At 52.2% G+C, this 27809-nt stretch overlaps 1 long non-coding RNA gene across 1 annotated transcript; it reads left to right on the top strand.

Annotated features, from left to right (window-relative positions):
* Positions 1 to 18772: 18772 nt before the first annotated feature.
* Positions 18773 to 27546, top strand: LOC121660454. Its single transcript, XR_006014670.1, has 2 exons — positions 18773 to 25200; positions 25653 to 27546. It is a non-coding gene; the product is annotated as an uncharacterized LOC121660454 (long non-coding RNA).
* Positions 27547 to 27809: the final 263 nt, after the last annotated feature.

Consider the following 27809-nt stretch of genomic DNA (forward strand, 5'->3'; position numbering starts at 1 on the left):
GCAGTGGCAGGTCCAGGGAAGGGGCTGTGACTGTCCCCACACTCAGGGCAATGGGGTGCTGCAGGGGCATGCTGCACTGGTGATGCAGCTCTGGGCCCTGAGGTGCACTCAGGTCCCACAAACCACACACACATGAACACCCCTCCGTGTCCTCCAGCTGGGTACTGCCACCTCTGCCAAATACTCCCAGGCAAGTTGGCTGTCACCCACCATCCTGGGTGATACCAGCTCAGAGGGGACGTTGGCATTGGTGTTGCACCCCATCCACATACACACGTCCCCCTTTGATGCCTCACAGCTGATCTGGCTCCCTTTTCGTATCTGAGGGCTGGCACCAAGGTGGCAGAAAAACCCAAGGGAAAGCGCAGATGGCACCCAGGCTTGGTCCCATTCATCCCCTGCTCACTCCCAGCCCCACAGTGCTGCTGTGCCAGGAGTGTGGCACAGATGCCAGGCTCTGAGCCATGGTGGCAGAGGTGGCCTTGGGGCTTGCCCTGGAAAAGGATGGGGACGGCAGTGTGTGGGAGCTGTGTCCCACAGTACCAACCCCCCGGGACAGCTTCGAGCTCCACCTTAGCACCCTGGATTCACTCAAGCTCCCCTGCCCCTCATGTCCCCAGTCCGAACCCATGCCATTCCTCTAGCATTAATTAAGCCATTAATTAATAGATTGGAGATATGGCTCAGAAATGCCCCTCTGGAGCGAGCTGGAAGTGCTGCAATTGGGATCACAGCGATAAGCAGGTTCAAGGAGGAAGAAGATAAGTTAATGCCAGGGCCACTGTTTAATACAGGCGATTCCTCCCCAGGCCGCTTCTGGAGCCCCGTGCACACCGAGCACAGGCCCGCAAAGAAAAGCGGTGCGAGAGATGAGCCGGGTCTCCCGGGAGAGGAGCCGGAGCGGGGAGAGCGGAGCCGCGGCTGCCGCGCCGCACAGAGCCGCCTTTCATTACAAAGGGCCGGGAAGCGGCTTGGAGCTGCCAGCAGCACTGACACGATGCAAGAGGGGATTTTTTCAGGCTGATGCAGCAACAAAGGCAGTTAAATCTAGCCAGGTAAGAGGCTTTCGAGGTTAGCCGGCTGTTCCCACAGCACAGGCTTTCTTTTCTTTTCTTCCTTCTTTTTTTTCTTTTTCTTCTTCCCCCTCCTCCTTTTCTAGGGGGAATTATTTTTGGTAATCCATGTGTTGCTGCTCGTTGGGCGCTGGAGCAGAAGTAAGCAGGTAAGCGGCACTTTTATCCCCAACCCAGCTTCCCACCACGGCCGGGACTCCAGTGAGAGGCTCTGAGCCTCAAAGGGAAGCGGTGAGGCTGGGCCAAGGCAGCTGGAGCGGCACTAAGCTCACAGCAGCTGGGAATTCCTTCTCTTTTTTTGATTGAAATGATGGCAGTGGGGGGCTACCTGGAGAGGAGCAGCTTCCACAACAAGCACCTGCTGCACCAGCGGAGGCTGGGTGCGCTGAGGCAGCACTGGGTGGTTCGGGGTGCTGGCACCCACCTGGAGTCACTCGCTGCCTGGCCCTGCTGGCAGAACAGAGGGGTGCTGGGCCTGGGAAAGCCACCCATGATGCCCACGTCCATCACCCTGCAAGGAGCCCAGCACCCTGTGCTCCTAGGGCAGGAGGATGCTCCCATCACTGGCTCTGCAGTGAGTCCAGGTGGTTCAGGCATCTCGGTGGGATATTGTGGAGATAGACCAGGATGAAGCCCAGATGCTAGAGCCTGTTGAAGGCCAGGAGAGTGTTTCTGAAAGGGATTTGTGTTCCTGGAGACCTGCATGCCAGCCCCAGTGCTCCCTAGGAAACACCCTGGGCTGCCCTGAGCAACTGTCTTCCCAAAGTCCTGCCAGGTGGAGGATGTGCCAGTGGCCCATGACTCAACACCTCCTCCCAGTGCTTCACATCAGCAGGTGGGATGTGACACGACCCCGGAGGCTGCAATGAGCCGTGCTGGCAGAGGCAGTGCCAGCTCAGTGAGCTGTGCTGCTGTGCAGGGACCCACGGCCCCTCACCATCCCAGGCTCACAGCCGTGACAGGGGGTGGCCACAACTCATCTCCCTGGTGCAGCTTGTCATCTCGTCCTTCTTCTGGTGGCAGCTCCTCAGACATTGCCCTGCTGAGCCCAGAAGACCCTGTGTTGATCCAGCTGGTGCAATGATGTTGTTGCTCCATTCCCTCACGATGCCTTTGCATCACCCTGGGCCATGTGCCACGATGGTGCCATGCAGTGCCGGCTGCTTCCTGTAGCTTGTGCCCACACCGTGCTCTGCTTAATGGTGCAGCCACCACCACCGAGGTGCCCAGCACCCTGCTCAGGGACCTGAACCCTGCCTTGGTGTGGGGTGAAGGCAGCTGAAAATCCCTCTTTCTTCCCATCCTCCTCCTCTTCTCCCTGCCCAGCCAGCATCCACCACTGCAACAAGATTAAACCAATTGCACCGTTATTTGTTTCATATTTAATAAGGGTTTGAGGAGCAGATCTCCCAGCAAGCCCCTGCTATCAATCAAACCCGCACAGAGTCCCCCTTTGCGCCCGCCTTTCCAAGAAGAAAGAAAACAAAATTGGTCTAATTTATTATTCATTTGTTCATTAAGTCTGTATTAACCAGATATATTATAAAGGAAAACAGGATTGCGCGTTTTGATCAGCAAATCCTCTGCTCATGAATATCCATGAGGCTCCCCCCTATCCCAGCACCTCTCCTGTGTGTGGAGCCAGCCGATGGAGGGTGTCAGTGGTGGGTGCTGGCACCGGGCTGTGTCCTGGCACACCACAGGGCTGGAAAGCTGCTCTCAGCTCTCTCTGCTTGCACAGCATTGGGGATCAGCTGTGCCATGCCACAGCGCTCCAGAGCTCGGGCCACCCATGGATGCCCACAGCTGGGAGGGAGAGGCCAAGCCCTGCTGGGTGCAGGGGGCTGTGGGGACATGCTGGGGGACACTGGGGCGATGGGCTCCCCTCCCTTCCTGCCTGGGGCTGAGCAGGAAGCTGAGCAGGTGGTGTTTCCGCGGCGTGAAAAAGCAGCATATGTCCCTGGATCCCTGGCGCGTGGCGGCGCCGGCGATGCCCGCGACTCCCCCGATGCTGCGGGGAGGCACAGAGGGACCCCGAGGTGCCAGTGATGCCCTGCAGGACCAGCACAGGACTGGAGCAGCATGTATCCCTGCTCCCCGGGGCATAGTCCATGAACCCCTTGGTCCATCCTAGGGAGGACGGGACAGGGCAGGATTGGGTCCCAGGATGTGTTGCAGGGACTGGCTGGCACCAGGTCATAAACTCGTGGTGACATTCACCCAGCCAGCAGCACCTCTGGCAGCAGCAGAGTGTGGAGAGCCATGTCCCAGCCCAGCAGGATGGTGGATCCCAGCCCTGCCCAGGAGCTGTTGCATCCTGCAGCAACAGTGGGCATACACGGAGAAATGCCACATCTGCATGGATGTCCATGCACCCATGCAGTCCAGCCAGACCTGAAAATAGGTTGGTTTAAAAAATGCATCACTTTGAAGTTATGTAAATGAAAGGCAGCGGCAAACAGAGCATGCTGGCAAAAGGGTTTCCAATTTTTTTTCCTCCTCGCCAGCTTCCTCCGGTTAAAATTGGGTTGCAATTCATTAATAAAGGAACAGTTGTACTGAATAAGCTCCCGTGCTTAAATCAGGACAGAGAAGCGTAATTAACCCAGCTCCAGTCTGATGTGATGGAAGAGGAAAATGCTCTTCTGTTTTGGTCCCTTCTCTTAAAAGCCCGCTGCGTTCTCCCGGCCTCTTGGGAACGGAGCTGAGCTTCTTATTTAAAAATGAAGCTCGCAGCCTGACAGAGCGGGTTCATGTATATATATAAAAAAGCTGTCATGATGATATTTTATTCATACCCCTCTTCCCCTTCCCTTTGCTTGGAAAATCCAGGAGCAGCCAGCAGGCAGTGTGGAGAGAGAGAAAGCAAGAATCCCCTTTTAAAAGTAAATTACAGATGCAAGTCACATTAGTTGAAGCCCCACGAGGCGGCAGATTCCTGAGTACCAGGGCTGGCCCCGGCGGCTTGGCCAGCCCAGACCTGGCACACCAGCTTCCCACCCCGAACGCCACCCGTGAGAGGGCAGGAGGGGACAGGCGGGGGGTGGCACCGGCTTTACACCACTGGTCTGTACAAGCTGAAGGTTTGTCCTCACTCCACCTAAATTAAAGCCTAATTAAGGGTCACAAAGGGCTCCCGCTGGCAGGTCCTAGAGGTGGGATTCAGCCCATTGTCCTGGGCTCGATGTGAGGGGCTTCCTTCTCCACCATTATTTCCGGGGCTGAATTTCCACCTTTCCCCGCAGCAGTTTGTCTGGATGAGCCAGACGCTGTCCGGCCACCGTCGAAGTGGCACGTGGCTCTGCATGTTGATGGAGCATCCCTGCGGCTCGGCTCGGCTCTGCCTGGCCGTGCTCCCCCCTTCCTCCACCGCCGCTTCCTCACCTGCTGTAAAAAAGAGCTGGCTGATGGCACGGGAAGGCAAACTGTATTTTGGGTGATCTTTGGGTGGGCAAGAGCTGCCCACAAGGGTGTTGGATTTGCTGTGCGGGACAAGGAGTCTGGTGAGGCAGAGCAGGGCAGCGCAGTCCATTAAAGCTGGGAGTGCTGCAGGACTGGCTTGATGCGAGAGACAGACGCTGAATTCCACATGGGACCAGCCATAGACCCATCAACATCTCCTGTGCTCCTGCTGAAGCTACACCGTGTCACCTGTCGCTCTCCCTGTGTCACCTGGGGTGAGCTGAGGTGAATGCCCTCAGGGACGCAGCCGGCCAGCACCAGCGCTGTGGGAGCGCTCCCACAGCGGGGTCGGGCAGGGGCAGCCCTGAGATGGGGACACGCACAAGGACCTCTGCAATGGGGAAGTGCAGCAGTACCCCTGTGCCACAGGGCTGCCCAGTTACCCCCGAGTATGGAGCTGGAGCAGGGGTGGCATTGCTCCATGGCACCACCGCCCCCACTCCCTCAGGGACCTCCCTGCGGACCTTCTCCCTATTTCTTCTGCTTCACTCCCAATGCCTGTCCATGTCCACTCCTTGTAGCTCTACCCCAGGGGATTTTGAGGCTTTATTCATTTTATTAAAACTAACAGGTTGGTTCGCAGAGCACAGGGATGCTGGACCCTGCCAGGAACCCATCACACACCCCATGAGTGGCTGGGCTGGCACCGCTGGGTACTGGCATGTAGGAACAGGGGCATTGCCAGGGCTCACCCTGCCCTGCCACACACCAGTGAGCCTGGAAATCCTTGGTGGGGCAAACTGAATCCCTGGGGCTGGAGGAGATGTTGGTGAGGGCAGCCAGCCCTTTTGTACCAGAGATGTTTCTGGTGAGGAGAAAAAAAAAGAAAAATCAGTGTTTGTTTCTTTCGGAGAAGATTGCTCTCTGCGCGCTCCTTGTATTTAGTTATTATTAAAGGGTTGTTTTGCTGTCAGTGAAAGCCTGCAATTACAGGCTCTCGCTTTTTTTCCTGGCTGTCACTATTCCCCATGAAAGCATTGCCCACAATTTTAGCATTTCTGCATTTCAATGTAAAGAAAAAGAAATTGAGATTTGGGCTGACGCTTTCCATGTGCGCGCGGCTGATTTCAAACTCCTCTGATTGTCCCCCCGCCAAAAAACATCATTTTGGGGGCTCAGACCAGAGCAGAATGTAGCTGTGCACTAGCAGAGGCTGTTTGGTCTTTACCCTCTTGCGTGTTCAACTCATATCCAGGCAAAAACTTTGCAGGAATCCCATCAGTGCCAACGCTGTGGTCAGGAAACCAGCACCACCTCACCCTGCTCCCATAAGCATGCTGTGCAGAAAAAAATAAACTATTTTCATTGAAGATCCTTATAAATTTCCCTTGGTCAAATAATTCACGGCTGATGGCTGGAAACACACTTTGTGTCCTGTATCTGTCTGTGCCAGCTCCGCACTGTGCCTCCCACACCACAAATCCCTTCCCTGACCTCATGAAACACGGGATATCCCCAGCCAGAACCAGCATCCCTCGTGGAGCCAGGGATGCAGCAGATGGGGCAGACTTGGCTCCGCTGGACCCCAGATCCTCAACATTCCTAGAGGAATTCCCCCAAAGTTAATGGGGACATTTCTCCTCCCTCCGAACCCTCCTCCCCGGCTGTATCACCGCTAATCTAATGTGGCTAATTTTAAACGAAGCTGCCCTCCCTTGACATGCATCTCCCCGTGGCATTGAAATTAAATGTAGGCTGTAATTTGGCATTTGAGAAGCGAAAGGGATGGTGGCCCTAAGGGAAAAGATAACAGCTTGGCTGTTTGTGTTAAATAGCTGTCTGCGAGCTTCAAACTGCAGCCGGAGATTCAGCTCACCGCGGGCAGGCTGCCAGGCCCCGGCCTGCTTTTTGGCTACAGCTCCTTCACAGCAGGAAGCTCAGAGGGGGGATCTCAGCCCCGACCCCCCCACTGCATCTCACAGGGCATCTGCTTGTTCCCCACCCTCTGTGGCTCCTGCTAAAACTGTCTCGCAGGCTCCTTGCTCCAGCGCCGTGGCCACCAGGAAAGCGCCAGGGAGGGATGCACAGCCACGGGGAAGGAGAAGCACAGTCCTTTGGGGCATTCTGAACCCAGCATGGGGCAACACAGTCTGGCAGGGGCATCCCAATTCCGTGCTGCACCTTGTGTGGTGGTGGCAGCCCATCAGGGACATCCCTGCCAAATGCTGCACCAGTGTGGATTTGCAGCTGGCGATGTTGGGATTTGGCCTCAGCACAGCACAGAGGTCTCTAGATTGGCTCCAGACCCCAGCTCTCCTTGCAGGGGAGAGCTGCCTGCCACCTGAGGACTTGGCTTTAAATAAAAGTCTGCTTTGCTCAAATCCAATGTTTCTCTTGGCCTGAAACAAAAATAAATTCTAATTTCAAGCTCGCTTTTTTTTCTATTTTAATGGATGCTGTTAATAAAAGGGAGACTTCGAGATAGCAATTTCCAGCAGCGGAACATGCCTGTTTTGGGGGCAGTTTGTTTTAAACTGGAAAAATTTGCCGAGGCAGTGGGAATTTGCCTGGGCTCCCAGGTTCCCCCCAGTCACCTGTGCAGGGGACACTGGGGCAGGCAGGGGATGGAAGAGGCAGATGTCCCCGTGGCCAGGGCCAGCTGCAGCACAGGGATGGGGCTCCCCGATGGGATGGTTACCTGGTGTACCCCACAGCCCTTCTCCTTGCCAGCCCACCCACCTCCATCCCTCTGCCCTCCTCCTCCTTACCCGCACCCAGTTACCATTTCCCAGGAGCTGCTCATCCCTCCCAGCCCTTTGTACCGCTTGTCTCCATCCTCCCCTTTGTTTAGCATTTTAATTATTTTAATTACCTTGTTTGCCAGCTTATCGCGGCGCTCAAACCCATCTGTGTGCGCGCAAGCAGACACAGACTTTTATCTGCAGCCCGCCGTCAGCCCCATTAGCATTTTTACTCCGGCTTTGGTGGAGGAAAGGAGAAATTAGCATTTCTGCCTGGGCCGGTGGGGCTGGCACGGTCGTCCCTCGCCTCGCAGGGTCACTTCATTCTTCCCAGAAGAATGGGACTAATTTATCTCTCCCCCCTCCTTGTATCCATTTCAAATGAGAGATTAATATAATGACAAACATGAAGCCCGAGTGGGGGCGATGCCTGAGCCCTGCCATGGGGTTTTCTCTCTCCAGGGAGGCAGGCAGTGGAGTTCAGGTGAGGTGGGTGCTGTCCCCAGGGAGCACCCTTGGGTTGCCAGGAGAAAGGTGTCTTTGGGAAAAAGCTTCTTTCTGTTGAATTTAGATGCCAAAATGCTGCTTGGTAGAGGCAGAGGTCAAAGGCAGGGATGCTGGACCCCACTGAGAGTGGGAGGGGATGGGGACAGGGCCGGGGGCTTTGGGCTGTGGTTAAAAGAGCCGTGCTGCTGCAGTGGCAAGGGCTTTCCAGGTGGGCTGCATGGCTGGAGCACCCCACTCTCCTTCAGGGACAAATGAGAGATTTCACTGCTGGAAACGCTCTCTCAGCATCCTCTTAGTGCTGCTTAAATGCCTCTCCCAAAAAGGCCCAACTACCAATAAATCTGTATCAGCTCACCTTCAAACGCACTTCAGTGCCCTATTTACTCTGCACAACAACAAATTAACAGCCCCAGTTTTGGGAATGGCCGCCAGCCCCCGCAGCAGGGCTCCCCTGAGTGACCCAAGACCCCTTTTTACTGCATCAAAGCATTGCTATAATCCTGCTGTGAGCTGCCTGTGGGGAGGGGGGTGTAGTGACGGCAAGGCTGGGTGAGCAGTGGTCCCCTGGGGAAAGCTGGGTCACCAGGGGTGTTCATGGATACCCAGTTGTGCCATGGTGTGAGCAGGGTGGAAAACATCCCACAGAGTTGGGCTGGGCAGCCAGGAGCTCCACCTCAGACAGGACATCTGTAGGGGCAGGACACCTCATGGAAAAGGAACATCCCGTGGGAGAAGATGTTCTGTGGAAACAGAAACCCTTTTGGAGAGAGGACATACATCCAGGTCAGCATAACCCCTGGGGACAGGATGTTCCTTAGGCATGGGACAACAATTTAGGACAAGGTGTTCTTTGGGAATAGGACCCCTGCCCATGACAGAACATCCATTGGGAACAGGATCCCCTGTTCCAGGATAAGAATGCCTCTTTGGGACAAGAGTCCCATCCAGGGCAGGATGTGCCTTTGGGACAGAAATCCCCTTAAGGACAGAATGCTCCAGAGGACAGGCCAGGCCCTTTGCTGACAGGGCAGCAGCCAGGACCCTCAGATCCCCCCCAATATCTGCTTCTAAACCCTCCTTTAAATACTCAACACACTTCAGTGTATAAATAAAGGGTTTCACACCTCTGATTCGAGTCACCAGGAAAAATGGAGCAAATTAACCAAATTCCAGAGCAGAAGAAATCTCCTAAAAGCCTGCACACCTTTCCTGCACACAGCAAAGCCCTTTAAGACCCAGAAAAGGCAATAAAGGCCAATTTGTTGGTCCCGAATCTGTTAAACAAATGAGTCAGAGACAAAAGGATCCATCAGTCCAGACAGTCTTGAGAGAGACTTGCAGGGACATGGGATGGTGTGCAGGGACAGTGACCCCAGCAGCCAGGGACCCACCATGTCTCTGCACCACAGCCTGCCCGGGGAAAGCAACAGGCCAGTGTTTTGCTGAGGTTTGGGCTGCAAAATTTAACAAGGAAGAAATTAGAAAGAGAAACTTCACTAAAATAGCTTTAGAAAATCATCCTACCAAAGGAATGGGACGAAGAACAAAGGAAGGAGGGGGGACCAAACCCAAGGGAAGGTAATACTGGGACATGGCACCGTTCATTGAATCTGTTACAGTGATGAGGAGGAGGGGAAGGAGGAAGGACTGCCCCAGCACAGCCCGGTGCCACTTGCTGGCAAGGCCATTGGTGGCATTGCCGTGTTGGTGGTGGCATTGCCGGGCAGGTGAGAGAAGAGCACCAAGCCCCCAGTGTCCAGCCATGCCATGCTGTGGGAGACAGCCGCTTCCTTCACAAGCACGTCACTGCTGCTGGAAAGCACGGGAGATTCAATCTATAATTTACAGGCATATCCATCTGGGAAGTGGCTCGACAAGCCTGGGAGAGCAGCACTGCCCTCCTGGCTCCTGCTCTTCTTCTAATTTAAGAATTCTTTACATTGAGGCATGGTATGAATAAGGGCCAGTGACAGGCGCCATCCCCTCCCTCCCTATCCTGTCACTGCCTCCTTGGCTGGCCACAGCAGGTTCTTGCATGCTGCTTTCAGCCTCCCCAGGACACAGTTTGGAGCTGTTGACTCCTGCACGTTTAACACAGATGCTCGGGACAGGCTTTCTTAGGAAGCCCCCAGAGATGCTGCAGCAACCAGGGCTGGGCTGGATGATGCTGGTTGCTGTGGAAACAGCAAGGCCAGATCCAGGGACCGCAGCATTTTCCCTGCACCTGGTACCAGCTCCTCTCACCTAGTTTGCAGCTGGAGAGCATAGGATGCTGGAGAGCTGTTCTGGTGGCATTGGGCTGTTCCCAGCCCCAGTCTGCTCCAGTCTCACCTTCCCCAGGGATCAATGGGCTTGCTCCCTCCCACCCTGTGTATGTCATGCACGGGGTGTTTCATTGCATGGGGCTCCCTGGGATGGGACACAGTACTTTGGACCAGGGCCACCACCTCTTCTCCAGCCACCTGGGGGCCAGATCCAGCCATCCCCCCAGGAACTGCATGGCACAGTCTGCCAGCACATCCCAGGAAAGCCTTTTGCACCAGCACCATGACTTCATTCAACCAGTGCACCACCACAGGCTGTCTTAAATGTCACCCAGACCTGCGGGAGGTGGGACACAGTGGGACAAGCCACACAGGGTCCTCCTTAAGTGTAGCCAAACCCTGCCATCGGCCAGGCAGGTGCCGCTGTGTGCCAGGCTGCCACCCATGCCAGGCTCATCCTCGCTCCACTCACAGGCAGCTCAGCTCATTACAGGGATGCCGGGATGATAGAGTATCCTGCCGGAGTAGAGGAAGCCAGGTAAACCTCTCCATCCATCAGGGCCCCCACTTTCTGCCAAGCACATTAGGGGATAATTAAGTAAAAATAGGCCTTCCGACCAGTGTAGCTCATTAAGGGCTAATTAAGTTAATTAGTGCCAGGTGTGGATTGCAGCGCTTGCGCGTGTGGCTGTTGTTTGCTGTAATTGCATTTTCTCAGCAGCTTCCTCCGCCAGGCTGGAGCTCTGCCAACAAGGAAGGGATTCAGTGCCCGCTGTTGGTGCAACACGGGGCAGCTGATGGGCACCCAGCAATGGCACCGCACCAGGGACAGTTAACCCTTCTGTCCCCATGCCCCCCAGGCGGCTCTCCCACCCCAAAGCCAGGGCCTGACCGTGGGGCAGCATGTGCTGCCCCTGCCTGTCCCTCTTGGTGTGCTCCTCCTGCCTGTAGACAGGGGAGGGACAAGAGCCTGTGCCATAGCAGTCCCCAAAAGCAGCCAGGAAGGCAGAGGACAGCCTCCCAGGGACCCAGCATTGAGGCCAAGACTTCTGAAGGTCTGTGAAGGTGAATATGGGCAGGGATGAAGCAGCAAACACAGCCATGTATGCTGGTCATATTGGTGCTGAAAGATGAAAGAGGGATGGTGGAGAAAAGGGTGGAGAGGAAGACAAAAAGGCGAGAAGGAAACATGAGAGGGTGAGGAGAGAGATGCCAGGCTCTGATCTGTGCTTCCCGCACCCGGGAGCAATTAGAGCTGCTCTGCCTGTGCCCCGCAGAGACACTGAAGGGATGAAGATGTGACAAAGACCAGGCTATTTTTTGCTGAGGTTACTGTCACTAATAAATGGAGACTCTCCCTTGACACGTGTTCCTGTTCCTTCCAGCGTCTGGGCATTTGGCATCCTCCTCCAAGCACAGCCTTGCCGGTAGCAGCCTCGCTTGGAACTGACCCACGGTCCCTCCAGGGAGGCTCGGCTCGTAAACAATTCTGTGAAATACGGCTGAAAGGCTTTGAGGGGATAGAGAGGCTGTGCAGGCACCCCATCCCTCTCCCCATGCCATGAATCAATTCCCAGTAAGGCAGGAGCAAGGCAGAGACCTCCATCCATATCCCGGGATGGAGGCCGGGGAGCACAGCCAGCATTCTGGGGGGCTGCCTTTCCTGCGGCCTCTATCCAATGGGAAGTTCCTGCTGCCTGCACCACTGTGGCGAGATGGGGAAAAGGGAGCTGAAGGGGAGGCAGGAGGAGAGATGGGTCCTTGCATCCCCACCGTGATCTCTCAGCACCGAGATAATTGCCTGCTGGTGACAGCTGAGGTCAGGCGTGACAGATACCTCGGGAAGAGCTCCCAGCTCCGAGACCTCCCTGCAGCAACCCAGTTCAATACTGGGGCTGAGAGGTAATTTTCCCAACCTCCCCTAGCACAGGCTCTCTCTGGGTGGATCCAGGTTCAGGCGATGATCCTTCCATCATCCTTCAAACAGCACTCAGCCCCCTCAAACAGCTCCACACGTGGGCTGTGATCCCTGGGGAGGGACAGGGAGTAGTAGGGTACTGAGCCCGAAGGCTTGGAGCTCCCATGGGGTGTGGCGAGAGCACCCAGGCAGGACCAGTGCCCACCTGGGAGCCAGTGGGGCGCAGATGGACCTGTCCATGGCCTCTATCCTCCCATGACCAAAGGAGGCTTTTTCACCTTGCTCTCGCTGCTCCTTGCCACCTCATCCTCACGCACCAGCGATGCGCAGAGCACCAGGCAACCCCACTTCCTCTGCCATGGGAAAGGGACTGGAGAGGGAGTGTCCTGTAGCCCCCTTGGATGGCCAGGAGGCCAATGAGCACATCCTGGGGCTGGTAATTCATCCTCCCTTCCCTCTGCACTGGGCTCACTGCAGTGGGACTTGGCTCATCTGTCCCCCTGCTGCAGTGCTGAGAGTGGGGCAGGGCACCAGAGCTGAATGTTGGGCATGGAGAGGCCAGGATGAGACGCCTGATGCCACCAACGTGGCCCCTACAGCAGAGAGCATGTGCCCAGGCAGGGAAGGAGGCAGGGAAGCAGGCAGGCAGCGCTCCGAGGAGGCTCTGCAGCACCCTTGGCTCCCCTCTCCCCGGCGCCGGGCGCGAGGCTGACAGGATCATTACAGCCGCTATCTGGGCTCACGGGCTCATCCCTCTCCCTTTCGCCTTTTGCATAATGGATAGGCTGTGAGTAATGGGAAATGGCAGCCCAGCCGCGCTTGCTGGCAGCCCCTTAATGAAGAATATGGAAATCTCATCAGTCTAATCAGGCCAGCAAATGAAACTGCTTTCCCCCGCCGATGTGAGCAGAAGGCTAACGACCCGCGCTCCCCGGCTCCATCCCGCTCCCAGGAAGCCCCCCCTTCCCTTTTCCATGTTGACAAGTGAGCTGTGAACTTCATTTTTTCTGGCAAGCAGAGCCCCAACTCATCTTCCCTGCTCCCCTTCCCCAGGCTTGGGCCAGCAGGTATTCCTGTGGGTCAGCCTTCCGCTTGTTCCTCAAGGGCATCGCGCCCCACTCATGGCGCAGTCATCAGCTGGGTAGCACCATCTGCAGGCGTCACCCATCCCCAGCTCCTGGTCCTCCCTTGTGTCCTCCTGCTGTGCCTGAGCCTCCCAGCATCAGCTTTGGCACAGCTGGAGGTGCAAGTCAGCATCCCACAGTGGGGATGTGGGACACGTGGTCCCCCAGCTGCAGTCACCTGAGACCACTTTGTCCCTGCAAGCACTGAGGTCTGTTGGGCTCATGTCCATAGAATCCCAGCGCAACTGAGTTTCGTGGACTTGTGTCTTCTCCTGCAGTGACACCTGCAAAGAGCTACAGTGTGGAGAAACTGCTGTTTCCTCTCTTGTCTCCCTTGTCCATCACCCACAGCCTTGCGCCTGGTATAGAGCACAGCTCCATCTCCACTCACCTCCTGCAGCGTGCACCATCGCCAAGCCAGACCTTCAGTCATGACACCTGCACAGTGACACCTCTAGTTGTGCCAGAATTGGAGCATCTTCCAAGAAACTATACCCCCCAGTCACACAGGGGCCACGCTGCTAGGAGCTGGCACCAGCATGCCCCACTCCAAACATATCCCACTTTGGTGTCATCTGCAAACTTGATGATGTACCTTTTGTCTCCTCCTCCCCATAAGCACTGTCCTGGCCCTGAGCAGCCTGGAAGTGCCTCCAGTTCAGGTCCCACAGGTTTTGCTGTTGCTCTGGGCTTCTGAGCTGTTGTGTCCATGGAGCTGTGAAGTGCTGTCTGTCAAATTGGCTACCATGGTGGCCTAGAACTTTGACTTGTGTATCTTGGTAAGATGTGTGGCTGAGAAAGCCTGACTTTGTCCCTAGCGGGGCACAAGACACGGTCAGTACTGGGATCTCAGTCCACACTGGGATCTGTACAAGGATGGTCACCTTGGATAAAGACCTGAGGGATGCAGGTTCAGCCCTGCCTTGGACTCACCACACAGGCTGTTTGCCCCAAATCTGCACCAAGACTTCATAGCTGGACTTGCTGTGTCCAAAACGTGGCAAAAATTAGATGTTTGCACAGCAGCTCACATCAGCAGGTCCTGACCTCCATGGCAGCATCCTTTGGCCTTTGCAACAGCTCAGGCAGGGGAGAGCAGCAGCATCCTCCCCTGCATCTGTCTGCTCTGTGGGCAAAGGCAGGAGGCTGGCAGGGAAACGGCCGCTCGCTGGTTTGGGGGAATGTTTAATTACCGGCTTTCACAGCCACTGTGTAGCTCCTAAACTGATGGTGTGCCTCGGCTGTGAATTCATCAGAAGCACCGAGGTGGGCATAGGTTTCAATAAAATCCCCAGCTATGTGTACACCCAGGGCATTCAGCCACGCATAAATACACCCATAGCATATGCTCGTGCTACAGCAGAGGATGCTAACTCAGGGCAGAGGATGCTAACTCAGGGCTGGAGGAAACCATTTGTTTCCATGAGTTATAAGATCATATCTGGAAACACCTCTAACAAGCCAAGATCAGTGCGGCAGCGGAGCTGGCGCTGGTCCCCGGCGCGGGCTGTTTGCACACACCAGTAATGATGTGAACGAGCGGCTGTTCAAGGGGCTGATCAACATCAAACCATTGAAATTAAAGGCTGAGGAGAAGCAGAGCCATAAACATTTATTGCAACACTCTGCGTATCATCAGCTGCTGATTTGGAGGCAGTGGAAATGTGCAGCTGAAATAATAGGATTTATCGGAGTCTGAGATGAACTGTCCTTGATGGATGGTTGTAGAAGGGAAACAATGTGCCATCTCCAGCACAAGGCCATTCCTAAAATACAGCGAGGGGGTGGGGGGGGGCTGCTGCCTTTATTAACTCTAATCCCTCACCATTTTAGAGCCCACACCAGCCGTCAGACCCAACTGCAGCAGAATGAGGAAGCCAGCTTGAAGATGATGCCCTGGAATATCCCGGAGGACTGGAAATCAGTCTTGTGGTCTCTAAAAGCTGAGTGTGTAATTTGCTGGAAAGTTGACACCCTTTCTGCTTCGTCTTGATGCGTTTTCCATTTGTTTGATCCCCTTTACATTTTTATCTCTGTTCTTCAGACAGAAAAAGCAAATCTAGGAATTTCTTCAGCTGCTCTCTCTTTGCTTCCCAATTTTTTTCTGTTGCTTCGCTGACACAACTCAAGTTCATTAATGACACCGACAGTTTGCCTTTTAAAGCAAACTCCATCTTCTTTCACCCACCAAAGCTATGGAGCCCCACCTCTGGAGGGAAAATACAGCTGCTGTGCTCCCCCCAGCCAGCGGGTTAAGCAGGAACTGATGGCACTCAGAGCTCAGCTGCTGTAATCAAATCGTCTCCTGTCACCTTGAGCACCCTGTAATGCTCCTACATCTAACAGGCTGGGAGGAAGAGAGGGCTGAGAAAAGCAGTATCAGAAGAATGTGGGAAGAGAATAATTTGATAGATTTTTTAGTTTTTTTTTTTTTTTTTTACATTGATCTGAAAATTGAAGTTATGGATTGTTTTTTAAAAGGGAACTTCAGAAAAAATCTCTCTCCCTCTCTCTCTCTCTCTCTTTTAGAAGTGAACCCAGGGAAATATTTCCATGCAGAAGTCTCTGACTTACAGATCATCCAAGGTGTTTTATGCACATCAAAGTAACTAATATCTGAAACAGGAGAAAAACCCAACTTGACTTCATCAGATTTACAAACAAGTTAGCTTTGGCTGCATTGAACATCTGCTGCAGGCCCTATGGAGAGGAACTGTCTCGTACCTCTCCTGGGGACTTTTGGGCAAGGCTGGATGCAGAAAGGTTTCTGCTGTGACAAACTGGCTCTAATTTGCCCCCTAAAAAGAGGGGGGCAGCATCACAGCTAACGCCTTGTCAACACTCTGTGGCACTGACGGGACAAACCCATCTGGATCAAGGCAAGAGGAAATGCAATGTTGTCACTGTCCCATCTGAGACATCCCTGAGAGCCCCAAATTTAGTGCACCATTCATACTTCATTGGTCTCTATACTAGCCCTCAGCACCAGCATCTCTGATAAAACAAGCCTTGCCAGGAGCCTCTATCTCATTTTTCCTGCTCAAATGGGTTGCAGAAGGGACTTGCTTTTGTTTCCACCAACACAAAGCCGAAAAAAACCCTCCAAGCTACATCCGTATGGGATGTGGGTGGTTGGAGAAAAATGGGTTTCCTGCTGCTTTGTATGTCCTAAAGCCTATTAACTGGGACTCTGTCTCTACCACTTCTTGTTTTGCCTGACAGGTTAAGCCCGCGTTGGCTTGATGAGACATTAGTGGCAGAACTTTTCCTGTGCCAGCCTGACACAATTCCCACTCCCACAGTTCCGATGTCCCGGATTAGCTGCTCTTGAAGGCACCATTTGAAGATGTTGCACCACACCTTCTCACTGAGACCTTGAAGGGATCCTGTAACCCTCTCAAGATTGCATTGAACTATGTAGAAAAAAAACTGGTTTCTTCAGGGTTGATGCAGCGAGTGACGAAGGCGGAGTGGGGGAGCAGGGACACCTGAGCAGAGATTTTCTCCCTGTTCAGCTGCTTTGGGCATTTGGTTTCTTGCTGCCCAAGTTCCTCTATCATCAGCAGTGAGAACCACAGTCCTCATTGCTTCTTGTGGTCCACAAGCAGCTTTCTTCTGCTGCACCTCCTAACAGAGATGTTTGTAAGTGCACCTAAGCCTGCTTCCCCATACCTGCTCTGACCTCTTCTCTGTCCCACGACACAGAAACATGAAAAACATGAATGCTAACACTCCTGCAAATGCAAGAAAAGGGACACTTTCAGTGTGGCTTCACATCTTGAGGTTGCTGAGGAGCCATTTTCAGCACTTCAAGTTGAAGTACTTTCAGAAAGGAAAATCAATGCTGAGGCAGCCCGCCCAGAAATGAGGGGTCAGCAGGCTGGCGTGAGGGAGGTGCAGGTGACGGAGGAGCAATGGGAGAGTGCCTCCAGTGTGTGATCCCTCATTGTGGCTGAATCACTAACCCTAAACACATAAATCAAACCCAGCCTGGGGATCACGCCTGCAGGCACACTCTGTTTGATCCAGGAAGGCTCACTTCAGCCTCTTTTGGAAAGACCTTGCCAAGGCTGGACAATGGGAAGGGCTGCTGTGTGTTGCTGTTAGCATTGACACATTTGCCCCATTATTCATGGCTGGTGTGCATTTTGCTTCCTCTTGGTTCCCAGCCTAGTTTTTCACTGGGTTTTCATGCCTTTGAGGCAACCAGCACTGAAATGGTGCCAGTCCTTTGTCAAGAGCCAACTGGGCATACCCTGGGCTTCAGTTTTTGCTGGTGACAGTCCCAAGAGAAGCCGTCTTGTGGTCCTCCATCGTCTGTGTCGCCTCTCCTCTCTGCTGTCCAGCACACTAATCATTTTTTAAATCTATTAGCTGAATTTTAATTTTTTTTAGTGGACATGATGGAAGAGTAAGAGTCTCAAAGACAAGTGTTAGGAAAACTGGTGCCTGGATCTTTTTCCTCCATCCTCTTGCAGCGCCAGCTGAAGTGAAAGGCTATGATGCATGAGCTCACTTTTAATCAGGTAATCCAGCTGGGAGAGAGCAATACCATAACAATCCATTCAGGATTAAAGAAAAGCTTCTGGCAGTGTCTCTCACCATCCATAAGACACTCATTGTCTCTGCTATGAGTTGCAGGCTCTTCTCTGCTGGGCAGAGTCTCCCAGGATGTCCGAGCACTGGGACAGCACCCATAGTAGGAGCCACTCACTTCTCAACTCATCTACCCACTCAAACAACACCAGCTTGGGTTTTATCTTTTGTTTATGCCCCCAGCAGAACTGAAAAAAACCCAGTGCCCATCCTTCCCAGAATCCCATCTCTTCCCAGGCCTTTGGCTTTGCACAGGTGCTCCGAAAGCAGAGCAGTGTGGGGCAGGGTGAGTAGGAAACACAATTGTGTTGCCAGTAACAGGTCCTCAGAGTCTTCTGCCCAAACTGTGGATTTATTTGACTTCTCCCAAGACACTACAAAGTCTGAAGGCCAGGAAGAGAGTGGTGCTATGGGGTTCTCCTCTGAAATGAGCTACCTGAACCCAGGCACAGTCTGGTCAAGTCAGGCTAGAGTTTCTCCAGGGTGGTTTGGCCGCTGCTGGAGCTGCCAGCTGTGCAGGGGGACAAAAGGAAAGATCTGCTTGCTTTTCCTCCATAAAGGCACCACTTGGTCTGTGTCCACATTGCTTCTTCCCTGAAATGCAGTGCCAGGAAGGTGCTGCTTCTCTCCCAGTCGCTGGCACGAGGAAAGCAAACTGGCTGTCCTTGGCATTTGATATAAGGCTTTCCACAAACACCAGCTAATGGGAATTCCTCAGTGGTGTCCCTGGGAGCTTCAATATTGGATGTCAAGGCAGACTTTTGTCTTCTCAGCAGGCAGCTGGACCTGATGTGCTTAACCCTTTCCAGCCCGAACCAGAGGGTGAGGGACTGAGCATGGCAGGGCCTCAGAGTGGGCTGGGGTCCTGCTCCAGCTGCCTGCTGTGCTTGGCTACTCCATGCCCCGACCTCAGCTTCACACCACTCCTGCTCCTGCAAACTCAGTGCACGTCCAGCTTTGTTTTATTGTCAAGGTGCCTCGGAGCATAGGGATCCAGGAGGATTACTGAATGCCTTGCAACTTGGAGATGGCAGGCACACCGGGCACGCTGAAGGGTTTTGTTTGTGCCTGGTGAGAGCAGCTGTGGGCAGGAGTGGGTGAGTGGGGAAGTTACCAAAAGAGAAATAAGGAAACAAAAGGCAAGTTGGGGCAGGGGGGGTAATGTTTGCATGGGGGAGGGCAGGAATTTCTTTTCTTTGTCAGAAAGTCTAAAGTGCCTTTCTTTAGTGCCTTGGTCGCTGCATGGGGCCTTGGTCAATAACATTCCTCCCTCACCCTGCGGAAGGAGACGGGCCAAGCAAGACACGGCTGAATGAAATTCCTCTCACCTCACCCCGTAAACATCCCAAGAGTCTGGCCCCATTATGGCTGGGTACAAAAGTCTGGGTCCGAGGCCGAACAAAAGGATGGGGAAGAAAGTGCAGGTTGCCAGGGCAACGCTGTCCAGGCTGCCTGGTTTTATCAGCAAGGGGCCTGGGTTTTCTGCCTGAGTTACGGGAATCTGAGGCAATTTATTTCCACCGCAAGACAGAGGCTTTAGAGGGCAGCGTGGTGAGGCTCCGGCTTCGCTTTTGGTGTTCGCAGCAGGGCAGGTGAGGTGGGAGCAGCCGGGTACCCAGAGAGCCAGCAGCATCCTGGGAGGCACGGGGAGCACAGCAACGCCCAGGGAGTCCCCTGCAAAGGTTAACACAGAATGGTGACCCTCCAGGGAGTCTGTCCAATCTGCCCCTTACATGATTTGGGCTCTGTCCCGGCCTCCTCTACAACACATGAAGTCTGCTCGTCCGTCTGTTCAGAGTCCATTCATCTCTCTTGACTGAGGATGGACTTCTCTCTGCTTGGGGACCCCAGTACCCTGGCAGGCTGGATTAAATTGGGGAAAACCGGTTTTTTCAGTAGCCTGACAGAGACGGTTTTACAGTTTAATTCAGAGAGGCTTTTACAGTTTAATCCAGATGAAGGCTGGTTACTTCTAGGCCTAGTGTTGTCTGCACTAGAGATGATCTGGTCCACTCCCAGAGAGCATCAAAGTTGCCTCTGACAGGCCTGGATTGCAGTGGGAACATCTGGAACCCAGTGCCTGAGGGTCAAAAGAAGCAGGACTGCCAGGTCCCCTGGCACAGCATTTAGCAAAGCTAATGCAAAACCTTAAAGCTACCTGAGCCCGGAGGACTGGATCTGGGATGTGTTGGCCTCACATTGAAAAGGACGAGGTCAGCTATGGGAAATTAAGTTCCAACTGGATAAATATCCTTCCCCACCAGTTTTTGGTGACAAGAGACAGAATACTCCAGAGACCTGGAAGCAGTAAAGACAACATGGGAAACCAAGCTGACACCAATCTTACAAAGGGTGTTACAACACTGGGGAAAGTATCATTCAGGCATCCACTCAGCACAGTGGCTCTATTGGGCAGCAAAGATGTTCATGATGTGGCTCCCTGTCAGTCTGAAGAGGATGATAACGCTGGGTGTAGGGTCAACATGCAAGATAGAGAATGAAAAAAAGCCTGAATGGTATAACAAAATAAGGTACAAAAGTCAGACATGCTGATGTGTTAAAGCCAGGACAAGCAGGCATTTTTGGTTTCCAAACAAACCAAAATACCAAAATGCAGGTGGGATGGCAAGGTTTCCAGAGGCAGAACCTCTTGCAGAAGAGAAAGAACCACACTGAAGGTTGTGAATGTAGTACCCACTCCTTGTTTGTTTTATGTTTTTCCTGTGGGATGTGGGGAGTTTGTAGGATGGGTCAGTAGCATGCAAAGACCCGGAACAAAATTTGCAGGCCAGCTCGGTTAAACAGCTGGAGCAGAACCAGCTCAGCAGGCCATGGAAAGCATTCGGCCGAGACAGCCTGCTCATCTCAATTCATCTAGACAAATTTCTAGACAAATGCGCCAAGCTGTGCTCAATGGAGTGACAGGGAAATTACTAATTAAAGTGAAGATGGTGGGATTAGTGGGAAGAAATAGCAGTCGGGTACAGAAGCTGTACCTCTGGACAGAGGCAGTAGCAGGCTAGACAGGGTTCACCACTGGAGTTTCTCTGGAATTGATCCTGGGATTGATCTTGTTTATTCTCTCCATGAATGATGTTGTCATAAGAAGTGGAAGCGCTTAGGTTAAGCCAGCTGATGACGCAGAAGGGAGAGGCATTGTGAATGCAGAGGAGACAGGAGATCAAACAGAAAGCAGCAGACAACCTTGAGCACGGAGACGCAGGAACGAGTTGAAATTCAAGAGCACGAAATGCAAGACTAATCACAGGGTTGGGGTTTTTTGTGCTAGACAGGGAGTGTGTCAGTTGGACATGACTGAGGAGGAGGTGAACTTCGTTGTAGCAGTCATGGGTGATTATGAACCACCAATGAGCTAAAGGCACAAAAAGGCGAACGAGACCCGAGGGGTTTGGGATATTGCCAGCAGAAGCAGGAAATTATTAATAGCATTTGCGAAGTACTGACAAGACCTCATCTAGCATTGGGTAGGAGTCCTGGACAGGTAGGCTGAATTCTTGCCAGAAGCAGTGCAGAAAAATTCTCTGAATATGATCAAGAGACTGGAGATTCTGTTTCACGAATAAAACAAAAGATGGAAGGAGTTATCTTCTCCATTGGTTTGCAAGTGATAGCCAAGCACAGCAGAAAAACTCACAAATTAGAAAGCAAGGATGCTGACAACCCCAGACCCTGTGTCCCTGTGCCTCCCTCCCACCTGAAACTACCTGAGCTCTTGCCCTCCACAGGATCTCTTCTGCAGAGAGACCATTTGCACCCTCCTCCTTCCTCCTCCTCGCCTTCGTGCCTGGAAACTGATCCCCACTTCAACTCTAAACAGGCAAAAAGAAAAGGAAAGCCAGTAGACTGGGTCTTTTGTACAGCAAAGCAGATTAGGGGCCTCCCAGGGACTTGCAGCTTGTAAGAGGGAAGGGCTGGGAGATGGAGGGAGGTAGGGGGGTGGCTCTGCTCTCCTCCACAAACAGTGAAACTCAGACCTGCCTTTGGTCTGCTCCTTGCAAAGTCTTTTTTGTCCCCCTTCCTTCCTGTCCCCCCCCCCGCTTGACATTGTGGACCAGCTTTTGGGGGCTAGGATCTTTTCAGTTCCTGCAATGGATTTAATTCCTGAAACGTGTGTCCTGTTCCCCGCTCCCGTGCTGAATCAGGAAAGCATTCACCCAAACAAAAGCCAAATCTCCCTCCTAGGGGCAATCAGGAAAAGGGGTCCCTGCAGTGGTCTCTGGTTTGAAGACAAAAGGTTGCTTGAACTATAGACAAGCGGGTTAGTGCCACCATGGATTATAGAAACAGCTGTGGAAGCAGGGATTAGCCACCACCTGTGTGACAAAGGCTACAGGTCTCCAGTCCGAGGGCCAGCAGAACACATGGCAGAGGCTTTGTGCTACCTGTCTGCCTGAGCTTGACTCTTCAGGTGCTTTCTTTATTCTCAACTTGCCCTCACCAAATGCAAAGTGCTTAGGCTAGGATGAGCCAGACTTGCCTAGACCCAGGTTTGGGCAATCTTGGCCTCTTTTAATTTGAGTTGACTGATTCCCTCTGTCCTACAGCCCAACTCCTCTGTCCTACAGCCCAACTCCTCTTTGGCTGTGAGTTGCAGGAAATGACTTGGTGTGGTGAGCACACTAAGGCAGAGCAATGCCTGGGTACAGGGGAAGCACAGACCCTGCCACTGCCACTGGCACTGAGCTGCTCCTCGTGCAGCAGCTTGGTCTGCCATGGGGGACTGGCTTTCTTAAAGCCTCTTGACCTGAAGGGAAGCTGCTACACCTTTTTAAGTGCTCTGTAATGTCCTACTTGTTGGTGTGTCCATGCAGCACCCCATCCCTTTAGCCCTTCTAGGCTCAAGCTTTGTCCTCTGTAAAACAGCCATGGCATAGACCCATCCTCTGGCAGGGGACTTGCAAAGCTAAAATCATTACTAGTTTTGAAACATTCAGCTATTTTAGTGAACTCAACTGAAAAGCTTTTTAGGAGACTAATAATCCTACCTCCCTAGCAGAGATTGAATAATGTGCAGTAAATCCTGCCTCAGGCTTCATGCACTGAACAACACACTGGAAAAGCCTTGTGAGATTTTTTGCTAACGGTGCAAAGTCTGTCCTCTGTGTGGCATGAAGGAGGGTCCCCCAGAAAATAGCTTAGCTGTGGAATTAACTCTAAATGTGCTGCAACCAGATTGTTTTGGGCAACTTCATGTGTACATGCATGTTTTGTTCTGTAACAGTTGGTTATACAGTCCTTTTTGTCAACAGGTTTTCGAGTTAAACTTTAAACAAAAAACCTCACCAGAAGGGTAATCCAACACTGGAATTGTCTGCCCAGGGAGGTTGTGGGGTCTCCATCCTTGGAGATACTCAAAACCTGATGAGATGTGGTACAAATCAACCTGCTTGAGATGGATCTTCTTTGAGCCAGGCAGTCGGACTACATGGTCTCCAGTGGCTCCTGCCAACTTCAATTGTTCTTTAATTTTTAAAAAGCTGTAGAAGGATGAGTTAGCCTCTAAATTTCAGGACACAAGATTTGCCATGGGAACTGACCATCCAGATGCAAAAGCACTGAGCCTGCAATCCCTTGAGCTGAGGGCAAGGAGACACCCTGCTACCCACAGAGCATGAAAAGCCTTTTCTCTTTGCTTCTTCCATTCAGCCAAGAGAAAAAGACAGTAGTGGGGGCCTGAATTATGGCACTTGTGGGTTCTTCCTGTTGCTGACAATAACGAGGGGCAGCATTAGTTTCCAGGCAACTGATTTGGTGTCTTTCCAAGGGCCTCTGGCAGTGGGGTTTCTCACTGAGGACCCTGGTTTCTTCCCTTCCCTTTGTAAGCATTACACTCTCACCTAAATTGCAGACTCCACTCTGCTGGTTGCAGGTTTTTTGACATCCTTGCCTTTGATTTTCAGATCCTCACAGTTTTTTTTAAACATGGGTTCTCCTCAGGGAAACTCCCAAAGATGGTGGATCTGCAGGTGCAGCAACACCAAGTGAGTGTGGTCGAGATTAAAAGCTGGGCTGGTGAGGGTGGCAGAAGGCACAGAGGTAAGGTACAGCCCCAGAGAACATGAACTTGGTGCTTCAGATTGGGAAACTGGGATCAGCACACAGCTTTGACAGACCTTCATGTCTACAAACCTACAAATGCTACAAAGCCACTCAAAACAGAGCTATCTGAACTTCACCAAGTCCCCACCTTGAATCGTGGTGCTACTGCAGCAGGACCTAAGGCAAGAGACACCCATGATGCTGCTAAATGCCACAGCATATTCCCTGCTAAAAGTGGGGCTGCCTCACTGCTGAGTCTGTGGCTTCTGAAGGAGAATAAAAACACTGGTCTTTACCTGATAAAGCTCAATAAAGCTGGGTAATTCCAAGAACAAAGGAAATTAAATTCTCCAGACTGCACTGTAGAAGTGACCCACAATGTTCTGTGGTCCAAACCCGTGTAGAATTATGATTCTTTTAGGCATAGAGACCTGACTTTTTAGAATGATGGACTTTTTTTCCTGGAACTTTACTTTTAGTCTTTAAAATGGAAAGTTCCAGAAGAGAAGGAGAAATTACAGGTTCCTAGGAACATCAAGGATCAACTGTTTCCTAGCAGAAGGCAAGACAAGAGCCAAAGGCGACCCCAGTACAGGCTCAGCCCTCACTAGTCAGGGCCCTCTTGTGTTACACTCGCAGCCTGGGAAGAGGGGGAACTGGAGCTGGGAATCAGAATGTTCAGATCAACCCCAGGGAAGCAGCAAACATACCATTTCATACAACATGAAATGAGATCTAACAGGGAAGAGGAGAGGGAAGGTGGAGGGGGATCCATTATTCATGAAGGCAACAGTAGTACAACAGAGCTTGCACAGACCCAGGCAGCGCTGGATAAGGTTACTGCAGAAACAAGGGTTGGTAATGGTATGCCAAAGCTCTGCTTCTTGGGTGTAGAAAGCAGAGAGGCATTGAGTCCTTCCTTTTCCTTTCTTTTCCCTTTCTTTCCCTTCCCTTCCTTTCCCAGCACAACACTCTCCTGGGGCATATGACATCAGAAACAAGCTTCCTTGGAAAGCTCTACTCATGGTCTGTTGAGGAAGATTTCAGAAGTTAGAAACCTGTAGAACACAGGAGGAGGGAGAAGCAGACCCCAGAGAGATAGCAGACAAGTGAGATCAAGGTTCTCCACCTCTCACCAAGGCTGATTCTGATTTCCTCAACAGGGAAACCTATCAGGGCTTGGCACTTGTCTCAAATGACAGCACGTGTTTGCTATGGTTCTGTGGTTTCTCACAAAGCAATGGTTTTTTGTTTTGTTTTTTTTTTCAGTTTGCTGCTTTCTCTTTTTTCTCCTTGCAAACAGAGCTGCTGGCTCCTCTCTGGCAGGCTGGCTGTGGGACACCATTTACAGATGGATGGGTGAGCAGGTACCTGTGTAGCACTGACTGTTGCAACATGGAGGACATATCTCAGCAGTTGTCCTGAGGAATTAAACATCCCTGGATGTTTGGACAGGAAACTGGGCTCTGGCTTTGCACTGCTTGGCTTGGAAATATCCTGAGAGTAAAAAAGAGGGTGAGACACAGAGCTGGGTTGATGTGCAGAGGAAGGGTTGTAGCCCTTATAGCTCTTGATGGCATCACCTGCAGTGGTTTCTGGGGCTACTTAAACTCTGTGTGATGGGCTAACTCTAGTCCTTCTTTCAGGCAACAGTGGTGGCTGTTACCTGCATCACTGTTACTGCTGGAACTCAGTCAGGGGTGTGGGGCAAGGAAGGGATTGTTTCCTGGGCACTTGGTGGTGTGTATTTACAACACAGGTGGTGGGTAGCACAAACAGTGAGGCATTTTGCTTAAACTGGTACGTTCCTGCTCACCTTTTGGTTGATGTGTAGGGGAGAGGCAATGGGGGGACAATTATCTACTAAAAACACAATCAGATGTTGAATGTGAATATGGACTGTGGGCTACTATCCAGGGGGAAAAAATCCACCACTCAGTGCAATGCCTTTGTTTTGCCTTGAACAGAAGCAGATCTGTAATCCTGGAGGTGGTGGAAAATGAACTATTTCCTACCCTGGACAGCTTGCGCAAGGCAGAAATGTGTGCAGGCTTGTGCAGTGAAGGTGATCCCTCCACTCAGCAGCTGAGGAGGCCCTGGGATTGTGACACTCTTGTGTAGGGGCCACTTTGATGGACTAGAACATGTGCTGAATCACGCCCTTGTGCAAAAAGAGCTCTTCCTCAGCTGAGGGACGCTTTGCAGGATCAGACTCTGCTGGTGCTGCAGGAAGTGCTGACATCAAATCAGTGCATGTCATTGCCAGGCTGTGCCTGGAGGGATGTATGGCTTGAGCACACTGGCTTGGATCATGTCCCATGTGTAGTACTAGGGCTGCCAGGCACTGCAGCCAGAACATTTAGTGCTCACCTGGAATACATTGCACGATATATTTAGAATGCCTTTTTTTTTAATTTCCCATTGCTTTTAATTGCATTCAGCTATTTTGATATTTCTGCCGGTGGTCGGCCACATGGTTTTGCAAAAAAAAGCCACCATTGAGCAGCGTGTGGGCCTCATGTCTGCCTGTGAGCCAGGTCCCATCTGGCTGTAATTACTAGCTTCACATCAGCAAAAGAGTGTAATATTTAAATACAAATGTTTGATGTTTGCATAGCAAACCTCAGGATGGAAAGCTCTTGATAATCAGCCTGCAGGGAGGAGGTGGGCTTGCTGCAGGTGAGCACTGAGGTGTGTGGGATGCAGCAAGACTTTGTGGGGTTTTATGGGGATAGAGAGAAGAGCAACACTGAATTCAGAAGCCCTTCATGCCTCGCTCTGGGCAGAAGCTCCACACAGCATTGTAATCCTCAGTCTTAGGCAGATGGGCTACGAGCAGGGCAGATGTGATGCAGGGCAGATGACCCTGCCAGGAATCTCCCATATCCTCGCATTCAGAACATGTGAGGAGGTCACTGAAGCTTGCAAAATGGTAGAAGAGCTCCTGAAATCAATACAGGCTCCCTGCCCTCAGTAGTAGCCATCAGGATGGATAACAACCCTTGTTAGGTTTCAGCAGCTCAGGCACCAGCCGTGCCTGGAGAGCAGGGAGCTGGAGCCAAACTCACAGAAACATGGACAATCTATTGCACCAGCCCCTAAACACTAAGCTTGGGACCACAGCAAGCATTAGCCACTTTGTCTGGCAGAGATAAGATCCAACCCATAGTACCCTTCCAAAGAACCTTCCCCTGCTTGTAGTGAACACAAGTGTGAGATCTCTTGTGTACGGCACTTTGCTTCCCTGCTCTTCAATCCCAGTCCTTTGGGGAAGAAAAACAACAAGCTTGTACTGCACCCTGCTCCAATTGGGACGACAAGTGAGAAAACGGCTTCATCTGCTCCCAGGCACGTCTGGAAGGTGACAGACACGTGTGCTGCCTGCAGCATCCTCTGTTTAGCATCAAGGTCCAAGCACAACCGTGCACACCCAGCCAAATGAGAGTCCTGGAGCTGCTGCCTGCTGTGCCACCTCCTGTAGGGTACACAGCACCCTTGTTTTGCTCCTGATGGAGAAGAAAAGCCATGCCTGGAGATGGCTTTCGTTCATAATGCCATCACAGGGCTAGCAGCTGGCTCTTCCTGAGCTTGTCCAGACAAGGTTCAACCTGTCACAACTCGTCATTTTATAAGTGCAGGAGGCTAGAGCCTAGGATAACAGGATACTAATAGGATAACAAATGCCTCCTCACTGTCTCAGGGGGTTTGGGGACCTATTCTCTGCAGCTTGCACACCCAAGGTGAGCCAGCCCTACTGTCGTCACTGCCTCCGAGGAGCATTGCTCATCTTGACAAACTTTAAAGCTGCATCCTGACAGACCAAAATAAATCAATCAATAAATAAATCGTCCGTCTCGTCTACTGGATTCTGCAGTTTATTTCCTTGGCGCTGATGAAAAATAGTTGGATGCTTAGTATCTTCATGAGACTAATTATGATAAACAGCCCCATCGCTGCTAATATCCGGACATTAATTCCCAGATGGAGCTGCAGAAAATGTCAGGAATGGAAATGTCAGCTCTCTAAAAGGACCTGGCAGGTATTGAAGTGGGGACTGGAACGTCAGCAGAGGAGGGAGTAGGGGGAGATCTGGGAATTAGCAGGATGTCGGTACACATTTGGAA

The sequence above is a fragment of the Corvus kubaryi genome, unplaced genomic scaffold, assembly GCF_017639235.1.
Source record: "Corvus kubaryi isolate FWS band 111438036 unplaced genomic scaffold, C.kubaryi_AGA036_p1.0 124, whole genome shotgun sequence".
Classification (NCBI taxonomy): Eukaryota; Metazoa; Chordata; class Aves; order Passeriformes; family Corvidae; genus Corvus; species Corvus kubaryi.